A 13,576-nucleotide genomic window follows, 5' to 3' on the forward strand; every position below is an offset into this window, starting at 1 on the left:
AGGAACTAAAATAATGCAATGTAAGGAAAATAAGTCAAGGGAGTAAATGGAGTGTCCCCCACCCTTGTCTAATTTCTTCTCCATTTGAGAGAAATCTCATTTCCTCCCACGTGAATCATCAAACCACATTAATTCATTTTTATCCACCACATTTAAACAAAGTGACACCTTGCCTTTTTTTTTCACTATTAACACCTAATCTAATTTATTACATGCAAGGTGTCAACTTTGCACCAATAATTTGTTATTTTTGTCTTGACATGCTCCATGATTGATGACTCATCCAATCTTGTGGCCCCGCATAGTGGGTCCATGTGCAATCCAGTGGCGGTCCGATATTTTGGGCAGTTTTTACAACTTCCCGCCTATGCGTAGAGTTCATCGTCCTGATTGTCTGAGCAGCTCTCTTATCGCATTCGGAGTCCTGGTTCGAGAGGTAGGAGCTTTGGAAGTTTGATGCTTTTGTGTGGATTTGGAAGAATTCATATATACGCCGTTCCTCGTGCTTTATCGCAGGTTTAATCAATATTTCTATGTTTACTGCAAATACCTGCAAAAGTATGAAAACATATTTATTTTATGATTATTAAACACATAATTAACCAAATTTATATGTCTCAATGGGGTTTCATAATACACTTTTGGGTGCTTATCAGTACCATCCTGGACCGTGCGCACTATGGTCTAATAATATTGCCCTTATTACATACGGCTATCCTTAAACCGCCCCAAAGGGAACTCAAAGTAACCAATTCTAGGGTTGGTCTGGTGGAATCCATTGCCCGTTTGTGTTCCATGCAACATCCGAGGTTGAACACGAATCTCATGTGCCAAACTTAATGCAAAGGAAAAGGCAACAATATAAACATATCTACAAGGTGAGTCTTTTAACGTCAGATCCTCAAGACAATTTGAGTCTTTTAATGTCAGATTCTCAAGACGATTCGAGTCTTTTAATGTCAGATTCTCAAGATGATTCCCAACCCGTGGGAGAAATGGTGCGACGACGAAGATTATCCTGCGCAGCTGGTGTCAGACAAAAGTATACCTTAAACTGGCTAGTATCGGATAGGAAGTCAAGACCTAGACAGAAGGGTGTTTGACAATGCATACACCAGCCCATCCTTCGCACACGACGTTTACGAGCAAAAGTACTACGACCATTCCCTATTCGTGATGAGTGAGACTTGCACCAAATGATTAGCTGAAGTTCGCGAGGCAGATAGTAGAAAAGGGAAGAAAAGGAAGGAAGTGAAATTTTAGGTACCCATCGCATTTTACAACCGGACACGTTTGCTTTCGTGTTGCGAGAAGACATTTATACTCGGTCAAATAGAGTTTTCGTGGACTAAGGTTCCGGCGCTTGCAACCACACACTTGAAAGAACTTTGGAGATCATAAGATAGAAGATGGCCCGGCTACCAAAATGGTGTACCCTCTATAGAGACAAGATTGATTACACCAAATGAAAACATCTAGTCTATGTAGACCGGATCCTGAAGAAGAGTCTGTTCAACATCTGGGGAGCGTAATTCATGGTAATGTTTTAAGCGTTGTCCATTAACTTGAAATTCGCTGTTATCTTATGGATTAAGCAAAGAGATTGCCCCATAATGTGTCACAGCTGACACAATGAAAGGACCAGACCATCGTGTTTTCAATTTACAAGGAAAAATGTGTAATCTGGAGTTGTATAGTAAAACTTTTTGGCCAATTTTGAAATCCTTACGCAAAATGTGCTTGTCGTGCACTCTTTTCATATTAGCTTTGTAGGATTTTGAGAGATCATAAGCATCACTCCGAATCTCCTCAAGCTCATTTAATTGTACTTTTCGCTTCTCGCCTGCCTCAATAATATTGTAATTGAGGCTTTTGATGGCCCAAAGGGCATGATGCTCAAGTTCAACTGGCAGATGACAAGGTTTTCCAAAAATAATGCGGTAAGGAGACATCCCTATAGGTGTCTTAAATGCTGTTCGGTATGCCCACAAGGCATCCGATAAGCGAAGAGACCAGTCCTTTCTTGATAGATTGATAGTTTTCTCCAGAATGGACTTAATCTCTCTTTTAGAGACTTCCACTTGGCCACTCGTTTGTGGGTGATATGGAGTAGCAAACTTGTGAGAACTCCATATTTCTTCATTAAAAACCCAAAAAATTTATTACAAAAATGTGTACCCCCATCACTGATGATAGCTTTGGGGACACCAAAATGAGAGAAAATGTTTTCTTTTATAAATTTCACGACAGTCTTATGGTCATTTGAGCGACATGCGAGTGCCTCCATCCATTTGGACACATAGTCTACAGCGATTAGAATGTAGAGAAAACCTTGAGAAATAGGAAAGGGTCCCATAAAATCAATGCCCCAAACATAAAAAATTACCACAATTAAGATAGGATTTAGGGGCATCATATTGCGTTTGGTAATTCGACCTAGGTGCTGACAACGAATGCAAGCTATGCAATGTTCGTGTGCATCGCAAAAAAGGGTAGGCCAGTAAAAACCACATTGTAATACTTTGGCCGCAGTTTTCTTTCCACTGAAATGACCTCCGCAAGATTGTTCATGGGAAAAGGATAATACGTCGGTGTGCTCCCAGTCAGGAATGCAGCAATGAATGAGTTGGTATGAACAATACTTAAAGAGGTAGGGGTCATCCCAAAAATAATATTTTATAGTGGATAAAAACTTTTTACGATCAGGACGTGACCAAGAGGAAGGCACTTCCTCAGTAACTAGGTAGTTAACGATATTCGCGTACCATGGAGAGGAGAAGATAAAGTACAAGTATTCGTCTGGGAAGGAATCGCAGATGGCTTCAGAGTCACTATCAATGTCACCAACCAGCCTTGATAAATGGTCGGCCACGATATTTTCGGTTCCTTTCTTGTCTTTGATTTCCAGGGTGAATTCTTGCAAGAGAAGGATCCAACGGAACAATCGTTGTTTTGCATCCTTTTTCGCGAGTAAGTACGAAGTGCGACATGGTCAGTATATACGATGGTGGATGTTCCAACTAGGTAAGGGCGAAACTTATCTAAACCATAGACAACAGCTAGGAATTCTTTCTCAGTTGTTGTGTAATTATGTTGAGTGTCATTAAGAGTTTTACTAGCATAGTAAATGACAACAGGTTTGTCATCACGTCTTTGGCCTAGTACGGCGCCAATAGCAAAGTCGCTAGCGTCACACATCAGTTCAAATGGTTGAGACCAATCAGGTGGTTGAATGATAGGGGCGGTAGTCAGGGCATTTTTTAGCGTTTCAAAAGCTTGTTTGCAATTGAAATTGAAGTCGAATACCGCATCCTGAATGATTGGTTAACGGTCACACAACTTTAGAAAAATCCTGAATGAAATGCCTGTAAAACCCAGCGTGGCCTAAAAAGGCACGGATATCACGAACTGTACGTGGGAAAGGTAGCGAAGCAATTTTAACAATTTTAGCTTTATCAACCTCTATCCCGTCTTTTGAAACAATATGACCTAGAACAAGTCCTTTGGTAACCATGAAATGACACTTCTCCCGGTTCAGTACCAGATTTTTCTCTTCGCAACGCGTTAACACTTTAGAAAGGTTGGATAGGCAGTCGTCAAAGGAATTTTCGTAAATGGAAAAGTTGTCCATGAAGACTTCCATATAACGTTCCACCATATCACTGAAAATGTGAAGCATGCAGCGTTGGAAGGTGCCTGGGGCATTGCAAAGACCAAAAGGCATTCGTCGGTATGCAAAGGTTCCAAAGGGACATGTGAAAGTTGTCTTTTCTTGATCGGTGGGATCAATGACAATTTGGAAATAGCCGGAATAGCCATCAAGAAAATAGTAGTAAGCATGACTGACTAAACATTCTAGCATCTGGTCAATGAATGGAAGAGGGAAATGATATTTACGTGTTCTGGCATTAAGTTTGCGATAGTCAATGCAAATTCTCCATTTTAATGGAATGCGAGTGGAGATGCATTCACCATTTTCATTTTGTACAACTTGAATACCGGACTTTTTAGGAACAATGTGAACATGACTAACCCAGTCACTATCAGAGATAGGGTATATGATACCCGTATCAAGTAAACGTAAAACTTCCTCTCTCACCACCTCTTTCATGGCGGGGTTAAGGCGACGTTGCGGTTCTCGTGATGTCTTTGAGCCCTCATCCAGATGTATGCGATGCGTGCATATACCAGGGTCTATTCCTTTGATATCATCTAAGGACCATCCTATAGCGGAGTGGTGTTCACGAATGACATGAATCAAACGTGCTTCTTCGTCGGTAGTCAAATGAGAAGAAATTATTATAGGATGACTACCATCGGGATCGAGATGCACGTATTTCAAATCAGAGGGTAGAGGTTTTAAATCTGGAGTTGGTAGATTGGGAATCAAGGATTCGTGAGGGGCCATCTATTCAATGGAAAAGAGCGAGTCCGATTCTTCTGAATCAGATGGCAACATAGTAGTAGGGTCAAATAGTGGTACGGACTCTAATAATGCGTGGACATCCTTAATGTATGAGTCATCGTCAAACTCAGGATTATCAAAAGAAAGAAATTGGTGTACCTCTTCTTCTGGAAAAGAGTTTGTGAAATAATCATGTGCTAGACTATCAACCAAGCTAATCTGACCCTCCATTATAGGATCAGGAAATTGTTTCATTAATTTGAACATGTTGAGTTCGACAGAAAGGTTCCCAAAAGACAATGTCATTGAACCGTCCCAACAATTTATGAGAGTGTTAGCAGTTGCAAGAAATGGACGTCCTAAGATGATAGGAATGGAGTCACAGGCCACTTCGGTATTTAAAATGACGAAATCAACTGGGTAGTAAAAATCTTGGACCTTGACTATGACATTTTCTACTATGCCCTTTAGGTACTTGATGGAGCGATCCGCGAGTTGCAGAGTCATATTGGTTGGTTTTAATTCATGAAGACCTAACTGCTTAAATAAGTAGTTGGGAAGTAGGTTAACACTGGCACCTAGGTCTAAAAGTGCGGTAGCGGCATACTTGTCACCCAACGTGCATGGTACAGTTGGTCGACCTGGGTCTTTGTATTTAACCACACCATTGGAAGTAGTAATCGAGGGAAACTGCTCAGTGAGGAACGCTTGTTGAGGAACATTCGTACGTCGTTTGGTGGTGCACATGTCCTTCAAAAACTTGGCATGCTTGGGCAAATGCTTAAGCGCATCTAGAAAAGGTAAGTTTATGGTCAAATTTTTGAAGGTTTCACGGATCTCATCGAAATGTTCGTCACGTTTGTTCTTTGCCAAACGGGCAGGGAACGGAGCTTTTGGGCGGAATCGCGCATAAGGATCAGTGGCGTCTTTCCCTAGGGACGTGGGTGTAGAGTTGGAAGGAACAACTTCGTCCGTTATAGGTTGCGAGGTAGGAGTTGGAAGGACGTCAGCTGTGGCTTCCATCGATTCTTCGTCTGGCATACGTATATAATTGTCAATGGTTCGGCCAGAACGAAGAGTGGTAATGCCATTTACCTCTCCCAGGCTTGGGTTACTAGATCCTGGTGCATTATTGAGTTCAAAGGCAGTGTTTGTAGGCTTAGGGTTTGGAACTGCTTGGCCAGGGAACACGCCCTTTTGACTTTTATCCTGAGCTAACAGCTGAAGAGACTGTTTGATAGAAGCTAGGATTTGATTCTGTTGATTCATGTATGTCAGAAAAGTTTCAGCTGTTTTATCGGCTGTGGATTGTACTAGCGGAGCAGCAGGAACTAGTTCACGGTTATTGTTTACGGGTTGATTTTGGTAGCCATATCCTTGATTGGCGGGAACAAGGTTGCAGTTGTTTTGGTATCCTATATTTGCATTGTTGGGAAAATTACCTTGCCCTTGCTGGAATTGCGGAGGATTTCCTTGACGATAGGAATTTTAGTTCGCGGGTGGTCGTACAGGAGCATTGTTGACACCCGGAGTTGCTTGTTGTTGGCCAGGGGGTGCCCAAGCCAAATTCGGATGTTGTCGCCAAGGTGCATTAGGGATGTTAAAAGTACAAGCCTCTTCAGAAGGTTGGGGAGGGCACTCGAATACCAAAGGACAATAAGAATCGGCGTGCTCAGGACTTAAGCAAAAAGGACATGGGGAAGCGTTGGTAGCCATGACCTGTTTGGGTTTTTGATCATTTACTTGAACCGAAAGAGCATCGATCTTTTTGTTTAGGGACTCGATCAGAGTTTTTAATTCCGGATCGGGTTTAACCTCGAACATAGACGTAACTTTGGTAGGAGTGTCTTTAGAAGATCTGGAGGAATCAGTGTTTCCCCAATGGGTGCTTCGTGAAGCTTGTTTCTCAAGAAAAGTGTATGCTTCAGTAGCACCTTTGTCCATGAAACAACCGCCATTCATAATATCTAATATTTCCTTTTGATGGTCAGAGAGACCATTAAAGAATGAACGGACTAATACAGCTGTGTCGAGTTTATGATGGGGACATTCGAGAAGCAGATTAGTAAATCTGCTCCATGCTTCCGAAAAGGATTCCTGGGGATGTTGGAGAAAGAATTGAATCTTCTGAAGCATTTATGTAGTTTTCTTCTGAAATTTTATCGTGAAGGCTTGTACGAGCTTGGCCCATGTGTCAAGGGATTGTGGCGCTTTGCTTGTGAGCCAAGCAGAAGCTTTATCAGCTGAGGTAAAGGGAAACAACCTAAGCAAAACTTGTTCATTAGTAACGGTCGGATGGCGGAATGTGGTGACTACTTGCTACATCCGACGAAGATGATTGTACGGTTTTTCATGGTCTAAACCATGGTAAATAGGTAACAAACCGAAAATGTTTGGCGGAATGCGAAAATCACCTACAATCGCATCAAGTTTAATGCAGGAAACAGGTCCTTCTTGTAAGGCAGTATAGGAATCCGAGAGGGGTTTCTCGACTGTGGGATTTTCCTGGGCCATAACTAAGGGAGATAATGGCAACGGAGATGTTTGACGAGGTTGGTTTACGGAGGAGGAACTATGTCTAGGAGATAGCATAAGCAGTTGTTTATTGTATTTCTGACGACGATATGTAAGTTCTAATTCCTTATGTTTACCAGACCGTAGTCTCATACAAATACAAATTTTAATTCAAGGCTCATAAGGAACGAATTATGACTAGGGATTTTAGAATTAAGGAAGGAGGGAGATGAAGCACGTCTTCCTGAGTTGTTGCTAACTTGAGCAGGTAAGCTAGGATAACATGTGAATATTCCAGCAGCCAGGTCACCTGAGAGAATTGAGGGAGGTTGTTCGTGCTAGCACGTTCCTTAATTAGGCAACCTCAATCTTTCAAGTTTCCTAGACACTGATGGCATAAGATGATGATTTATGATGGTGTATTATGCATGGTACTATTAAGATGATTAAGATGAAATTTTAATTATTAGGATTTTATTTTTATTTATTTTTATTTTATTTTTTTATTTATTTTTATTTTATTTTATTTTTTATTTATTTTTAGTTTACGTAATTAATGTATTATGGAGACGTGATTACGAAACATGCAATTAAAATGATAGATGCCAAAATAGAAACTAAACATACAATTAACACATGCTAGTTTTACACAGGAAGTCTACACATGCAAATCTATATTACTTATACGTGCAACTATATGTGAGTTAGGAGAATGTCGAGAACGAACTCATGCAAATGAATACCGCGTACGTGAATTGATGTAACATACACATACAAAAATATTCTAAGCAGGTGGTTTGAAACTACGCATATATCCAAATATATTCGAATCATGTCAATCGTGTTAACGTGAAGATGTAATGACGAACCACATTTACATGCAAAGAGTTCTCATGCCAACACACAAACATACGAGGTAAAACAGGTTATAGCAAATAATATCCTCGACAAAGTTTGAGGAGTTTAAGAGTTTGAAACCTGGCGTCCCGCGATTCCTTGTACAACAATCGAACTAACTCCTGAGCTCGTGAACTTACTAGAAAAATAGGACCAAAGAGTCCAAAAGAGTACTGAAAAGGAAAGTGGCCTGTACCTGAAAACCGGAGTGTTGATACTCCAGGTTAGTCTCGCGCGCTACTAATTTAGTCTCGTCCGAGACTCTTTTGTCTGTTCAGTACTTCAAGTTCCTACGGAATACTTAGACTGTGCTAATGAAAATAGACAAGACTTGGTTCACATATATTTGTTAGTAGAAAAAGTTAGGGCAAACAGTTACGTAACACGTTAGTATCGTAAAAGAAATGGAAATTAAAAAAAATGAGGAGGTAGGGGAGCGGGTTTATGTTTATGTATTCCAGTTATTACGTTAAGTCCAGAGTCCTTCGGCGTGCAGCGGCACCATTTGATAAAAACGCTTATTCGTGTTTATTGGTTTTTCTTGGTTACTTAAATCCGAGGTCCACAGTCCGAAGTCCGTATAGTCGTCTGTTTTAGTCAAGTTACCTTACTCACGTATGTTTGGTAGGATAGGTCGAGTAAGGGATCGTCCAAACCTCAGGGCTCGGAAAGGTTCACAACTGGAATTACAACTTTTGGTGAGTAGGATTTTAGGTTTTTTAGTTGGTTTAATTAAATTAACGGTAATGCAAATAATGTAAATTACTAACGGTGAATAAACAAAATAGAGAAACAGGGAGAGAGTTAATCATACTCATGCAAGAATCATTTTTCAACAGTTTATATAACCACATCACTACATCTCTAATTCGTCTCGTGTTCGGAGACGATGTTGAGTATTGATCCCTAGCGTATGCCCACATCTCTGAGCCGCATCGGACTAGCATAAGGAATTGAACTAATATTTCATCTCTAGAATATCATTTCAGCTCCTGGCTTGATTCCACATCAGCTGGACAAATTGGAGAGTTGTCTGACACCATAGAGTTGCGCGCGAGACATTTTGGGTCGCGCACGAGACTGTTCTGGAGCATCAGCACTCCAAATTTGTACAGTCTCAGTCATTTTGGGACCGGATGTCTAATCTATGCCTAATTCCTAAGTAGTGATTCTAGAATATTAAGGAGTTAATCCAGATTCTCACACGAGCAGCATAACCCTCCCCCGGGGGGATTAGCTCATGGTCATTGAAAGAATAATTAAACTTGCTGTATACATTAAATAAATAAATGCATGACAGAAATTAAACTTGACAAGAAATGACTTTTATTAAGAAGAAATGACTGGCAGAATTTAAGTGTTGATATGAAAACTAACTAACTGCTATGCGGAGGCTAAAACATGAAAATGCTGAAGGCCGAATAGTGAAGGCTACCCCCTCATATATATAGGCGGGATGGCTCGTGAAGCTTTTTAATTGGATTTTGTCCTTTTGTTGAATTGCGAGATTCAAAACTTTGGAATACAAAGTTTTGGTTTTACCTGATTTAGCTTTTGTCTTTTTTCCCATATCAAACCAAATTTTGTTTTTGGTTTTGTCTTGTAGCCCAATTCAATTTAAACTTTGAATTGGTACGTGTCTTCTCACATTGCAAGGTGGCACAAATTTGTGACCATCTCTTGCCACTTGCCTATGCTAACTCGTCATGCCTTTTGGGCTCGCCGAGTGGGTCCACTTAGTGTATCCAAAGTATATTTGATTTTGGCATTTTACAATTTTTACGTCTTTGCGTAGGGTTAAATCATGGTCGGTCGCTCTGGCAGTTCACTAGCCAACGTCGGCATCTAGATTTATCAGATGTGAGCTTCGAAAGTTTGCTACTTCTTTATATGTGGACCCGTTCTGCACTGGTTTTGTTCTTTTGGAAACTTTGACTCTAAGTCAGGCTTTGTTGGGCTTCACTGTGGTTGAGTGGGAAACTTCAAATATTCTGGTATTCTCGTACTTTGATGCATGTTTTATCATTATATTCATGTTAACTGCGAAAACCTGCAAAAGTACGAAATTATAATTATTACATGATTATTAAACACATAATTGATCAAAATACTATGCCTCTCGTGGTTTAATATTACAGTTTTGGGTGCTTATCAGCCACGACAACGATAGTCACACAAATATCTAATCTTTCAAAATTAGAATAAAACCTTACGTAACTCTTAACTAAAAGCATAATTGTCATACATAACCGTGCTCAAAATAATCATTATTCTCACTTTAGATAACGTTCATATTCAAAACATCATATATAAATTTTCAGCCCTACTGATGCACAATAAACCTATAAGTCAGAATTGCTCAAAAACGGATTTTTACTATACTTTCGGGTCTCCAAAACTATCTTAAAATTCATGTCAGTTCCAAACAAAACCACCATTGAAACGTAGGCTACAAATACTATACAAAACACCCAAGAAAAGTTTAAGAAACTTTGTTCATTACTAGAAATATTTCCCAAAATAGGTTCTTGCACATAAAAAGAGAACACGGTAGGTTTTCTAGCCAACTTACCAATACAATAACATTTCCTACAGTTATCCAAATAATACACCACTTGATTATTTGCAAACTAGGATATATATACTTATTTTTTCATGTAGAACTTGAAGTCCCAATGCTAGTCTATCGAGGAGTAATTATAGCGCGAACTTGGTAAAAATCCTAATTTTCAGCAAACAAGAATTCTGATAGACTATCTTCGGGATAGCAGAACACTTTCCACAGTTATCCAAAAGCAACAAGGCTTTTTGCATTGTAAAGATAACACACAGAACTTACTTTCTTACGCTTTATAAAAATTCTCAATCTCATTCTAAATATGTGAAAACTGGGCTCGAACACAGTGTGCAGAAACTGATTTTTGACGCACTGTTTTCTGCCAACCAAACTTCTAAACACAAAATCTTTTTCCACTGACCTTGGAACGCAATGAGGCCAATTGGGCTGGAAAGTAGACACATAAAACTAATTTTTTTATGTTTCGACAAGGGTTTGAATCACAGCCCAACTATGTTAAAAGGCGGTTCCAAAACTGGGGCAGTTGCTGATTTCTGACGGGTTAACTTCTCGACCGAGTTACACCTAATGAAGACCACCTTAACAACAAGGCAAACACACCAAAATTTCTATGAAGAATAGAATGAGGTGAAAGATCAACAATATAGCCCAATTAGTAAGCAAACCAGATAATGAGATTATCATTACCGCATAAAAGAAAGTTCAATAGATGAGCGATAATCGTTCACTCATCATCTCTAGCCAAGACTCCGAAACAACAATTAGCAAAGACATATAATTAAAGTGGGGACCCAAACAATTAAATCAATTGTGAATATCAATTGGTTTGAATATTCCTCTCCACCTTTGTTATGATTTACTAACAAGTTATACAAAGTTTCTAATGGTAAATATCATGCCAAAACTCCAGTCAAAAGTCCATAAGAAATTGGTGTTAAAAACAGAAAGACTACTCTCCATCAAATAACATAATTCATTGAATATTAGTCAGTCATATATAGAATTAAACCTTGGGTAAATGATTACTCACTAGTTGAAAGCAAATCCGGAATTCCCGCGGGAATTGAACTTCGATTTCGAAAACATCCTGTGCAAATTAACACCAACAAATCCCAGCTCTCTCTCTTGGACGTCTCCCCACACATGATAATTGCTTCTAATTAGTTGATATAGGTAAGGTGTTTGCTGGAAAATTTTAATAGAAAGTTTCCCCCCCCCTCAATTTCTCTCTGTACAAAGAGAACACAACTTGTATAACTCAATGAAATGGAAGCAAACCATCATTAATAAGAAATATATTATCCTAAGACACTTGCCGATGATATCTAAATTATGTTTGGTATGCTCTTTGGTTTGTACCTTCCAAACAAGAACAATTAAGTTATAACACTAAGATTGCATATGATAGACCATGGGAAGAATAAATTAATGAATGATAATGTAGGGGATACAACCATATATTCATATCCAGACAACACCTCTTGGAAAAAGATTAATTAATCTAATCAAATGTGCCACAACACTCCCTAGAAAAATACTAGTGAACTCCAACCCAAATGAAACTAAATGACAGTTTTTAGGTGAACCACTTCAATTAGCATAAAATTTCCCCCACCTTAATGTTCATTCAAATGAAACTTAAGGACAACAAAACTATATATACAGTAGTTTTCCAGTGAACCCACAAACATCCAAGTTCCAACCACATACATATACAATAGCTTAACCTTCCAATCACTTCAAACCTATTTATCCAATAAAACTAACGAGAAAAATTGAAGACCATGACAGATTTGTATACAAAGTTTAGTAAAAGTTTCAGTGAGTTTTCACTAACTAGATAAGCCAATAGGAGCATTTGACTACCTCGCAATCCCATCTTTCCGCCTTGTGCATATTTGCAACTGCCTTCACTTAGTTATTCCCTCTCTCACATACCTATGAAGGCATGACCATTCATGAAAAGCTAGTAAACCAGGTCAAAAGACATTAAGAACATAGACATGCGAATTAGATGCCAAACAGTCGATTAATTAAATTTATCCCCAAAGAGAACTAACCAACGTGAGGGGAGATTAACCAAAAGTCAAAGCATTTGCTAACCCAGCACCAAAACCAAACTTTAATTCATTTCCAGAAACTAAATTATTGTAAACAATTGAAACAAACTTAAGCAACCTGGAATCTAAAGGAATACAAACTAAAGAAACAATACCCAGCTAGAAAAAATTGAAGATTCAGTTTTTTTTCTCTAGTGGTAAAATTAATTAAGAGAATCAACGTGTAAAATAAAACCGTACCAAAATTAATTAAGTCTGAATAAGAGAACCAACCTTGAAAATCAAAGCTTTTTCGGATGTGGAGGAGTAAGCATAAAAAAAACTGATTTTTTCGAAATGGGTTATCATAAGAGAGAGAGAGGGCAGATTAATCACAAGGGCTTTCATGGCTATCGTCCAATTAAATTAGTAGCATCTTCGAGCATTGTGCCCATCTCCTTCTTCTTCAGCGTGTTTGCCTTCAGTACCACTAGAACGAATTTTCGAGACTTACTTCAATCATTTCTAGAGTTTGTTCAAACTTCATTTCTAGATTTATGTGTTCTAATCAAAGCCGGACCTAGTTTAGCAATGGGAACTGAGTTTTGAGTTGTAATTTATTCCAGAGAAGAATACACTGTCCCTTAAGTTGTAATTTCTTGCATTCTAGACACGTTGACACTATCAGGTCGAGAATGAGAATGAGTGAAGAGAGAGTCTGAAGTGTTTTTTTTTTGTTGTTTTTAAGAGCAGGTAGTTAGAGTTTGAAGGAAGTAGGAGACATAGGGAGGTGAGAGTCAATGTGGGTGTGTTGTGTTTAGAATTAGTTTTTTTTAGTAGAGTTGTGGCGCACTCGACCAAAAACTAGTTGGGTCAAATAGATGGGTCAAACGGTCAATTAAGGATGGGTAATATGTAACTCTTTTAGTGAAATAGTCACAAATAGTTCTCCACACATATACACATTCTTTAGAAAAAAAAAATCATTTGTGACCGTTTCAAAAACGCACGTCACCAAAAACCTTTTAAAACAGTCACAAAAACCTTTTCCTGCCATTTGTGACCGTTTCGAACACAACAGTCATAAATAACATTTTAAAACAGTCACAAAAAGCCTTTTTTCTATTAGTGATAATAAATAAG

This window comes from Coptis chinensis, chromosome 9 (assembly GCF_015680905.1).
Source record: "Coptis chinensis isolate HL-2020 chromosome 9, ASM1568090v1, whole genome shotgun sequence".
Taxonomy (NCBI): Eukaryota; Viridiplantae; Streptophyta; class Magnoliopsida; order Ranunculales; family Ranunculaceae; genus Coptis; species Coptis chinensis.